Below are 2,947 nucleotides of genomic sequence, written 5' to 3' on the forward strand. Positions count from 1 at the left end.
AGATGGTTGTGAGCCACCATGTGGTTGCTGGGAATTGAACTCAGGACCTCTGGAAGAGCAGCCAGTGCTCTTAACCACTGAGCTATCTCTCCAGCCCCCACATCTTGAAGTATTTTGTGTTTTTTTTTAAATTTTTTTTTAAATTCATTTATCTGAGTACACTGTAGCTGTCTTCAGACACACACCAGAAGAGGGCATTGGATCCCATTACAGATGGATGTGAGCCATCATGTGCTTGCTGGGAACTGAACTCAGAACCTCTGGATGAGCAGTCAGTGCTCTTAACAGCTGAGCCATTTCTCCAGCTCCCATATTTTTTGTTTCAAGTCACAAGTAACTCACTTTCTTAAAATATTTAAAAATATAAATAAGCAAAGTCAAAATGAATCTAAAATCTTCCTATGATTCCATTATGCAGAGATAGTCAACCCCTTTGAAGGAGAAAACCCTTTCAAATTGATATTTACATATTATATTAATTACTTTTGCATTGCTGGGATAAGAACACCATAACCAAAGGCAATTTAAGAAAGAAAGTTTATTTCAGTTTATGATTCCAATGGGATAAAATCCATCATGACAGGGAAACAAAACAGACATAGTGATAGGAGCAGGAAACAGTGTCACATCTAAGATCACAAGAAGGAAGCAGAGAGTGAGAATGAACAGGAAACAGGACCAGGATATGAATGAGTTCTCAAAGCTCATCCCAAGTGATGTAGTACTTCTCATTATACTAAAATCCCTTTCTATAGAGAGAGATTAGTCCTTTTTATTGGTTATTTTATTTACATTTCAACCCCCATCCCATCCCCACTCCCCCTGCCTCTATGAGAGTGTTCCCCCGTGTACCCACCCACTCCCACCTCACTGCCCTAGCATCCCCCTACACTGGAGCACCAAGCCTCCACAGGACCAAGGGCCTCCCCTCCCATTGATGCCAAATAAGGCAACTTTTTTTGCTACATATGCAGCTGGAGCCATGGGTCCCTCCATGTGTACTCTTTGGTGGTTTAGTCCCTGGGAGCTCTGAGGGGTCTGGTTGGTTGATACTGTTCTTCTTCCTATAGGTTGCAATCCCCTTCAGTTCCTTCGGTCCTTCTCCTAACTCTTCCACTGGGGTTCCTGTGCTCAGTCCAATGGATGGCTGTGAGCATCTGCATCTGTATTGGTCAGGCACTGGCAGGCCTCTTAGGGAACAGGTATACCAGGCTCTTGTCAGCAAGGAGATGCAGGGACAAAGAGTGGAGCAGAGACTGAAGGAAAGGCCATTCAGAGACTGCCCCTACATAGGGATACATCCCATCTGCAGACACCAAACCCAGACACTAATGCTGATGCCTAGAGATTAATACTATATGTTTTGTTACTCTAGAGAACCATAAATATTCTTGCCATCGAATATTCATGCTATATTACACTAGTGGGCATCTCCTGCCTGCCAGGTCATACTATACTCAGGGTATACAGCTGGGAAAGGCTGCTAATGACTTTTTCTCCAGAAGACTGCATAGCATCTTCCGGTGCTGTGAATGTTAGCCTTTAGGCAGGAATCTTTTACCTTGATTTCCCTGTGTCCTACATCCAAGGTGTATCCACCTATCTTTTTGATACAGGATGTCTGAGTGCAGCCAGAACTCACTTCTATCCCTAGCTTGGCTGGCCAGTGAGCCTCCAAAATCTGCCTAGTGCTGGGTTCACAGAATTGTATTAACATGCATGGTAGTTTTACACGGGTACTGAGGATCTAAACTCAGGTCCTTATGCTCGTGCCTCAAGCAAAGCACTCGAATCACTGAGCCACCTCCCTCTTTTTTTGTACTTTTTACTCAAAGTACTTCTGCATATGTTATCTAATAAGAGTGTCTTTATGTAAATATAATGGTAGTTTATTTGTTTTTGGGTTTGGGGGGGTTCTTTTTTTCTTTTATTTTCTTCTCTTCTCTTTTTTCTTTTCTTTTCTTTTCTCTCTCTCTTTCTCTCTCTTTCTCTCTCTTTCTCTCTCTCTCTCTCTCTTTCTTTCTTTCTTTCTTTCTTTCTTTCTTTCTTTCTTTCTTTCTTTCTTTCTTTCTTTTCTCAAGACAGGGTTTCTCTGTATAGCCCTGGCTGTCCTGGAACTCACTCTGTAGACCAGGCTGTCCTGGAACTCAGAAATCCTCCTGCCTCTGCCTCCCAAGTGCTGGGATTAAAGGCGTGCGCCACCACGCCCAGCATAATGCTAGTTTAAATTAACCAACTTAGTCTTTCATACTACTTACTATTTTGGTAGTTGGACAGATGGTTTCCAGTTACTCACTTCATAAAAATTTTACTTAAATTTAGCATAATTATTTTAGCATACATTATCACAAAAGAATTACATTCAATAAGCATGGGGATTTTTTTTAGGTTGACAACTATTGATAAATTGTTTTCCAATTACACGTCAGTTAGTAATGTCAGTCCACATTGTAATGTGTCATTTAAATTATTTTGCTTTTATTTACATGTATGTTCTCTGTGTCTCTGTATGGTTGCTCTTGGACGTCAAAAGTGGCCACTGGATCTGTCACTGTGAGGCACATGATATGGTTGCTGGGAACCAAACTTGAGTCCTCCCAAAGATCAGGAAGTGCTCTCAAAACTGTGAAGAAGTTACCTTTCCAGTTCCATGTGTCATAGTTTACCTTGACAAATTACAGGCTAAGATAATGGAAACATTTCCTCAGAATGTCTTCTCTGTGATCCAGATCAGATTGTCAAAGGCATAAATGATTATCAACTCAAAAAACATTTAAAGCTGGGCGGTGGTCATGCAAGCCTTTAATCCAAGCACTTGGGAGGTAGAAGCAGGCAGATTTCTGAGTTCGAGGCCAGCCTGGTCTACAAAGTGAGTTCCAGGACAGCCAGGTCTACAGAGAGAAACCCTGTGTCGAAAAACCAAAAAAACAAACAAACAAAAAAAAAA

This window comes from Mus caroli, chromosome X (genome assembly GCF_900094665.2).
Source record: "Mus caroli chromosome X, CAROLI_EIJ_v1.1, whole genome shotgun sequence".
Taxonomy (NCBI): domain Eukaryota; kingdom Metazoa; phylum Chordata; class Mammalia; order Rodentia; family Muridae; genus Mus; species Mus caroli.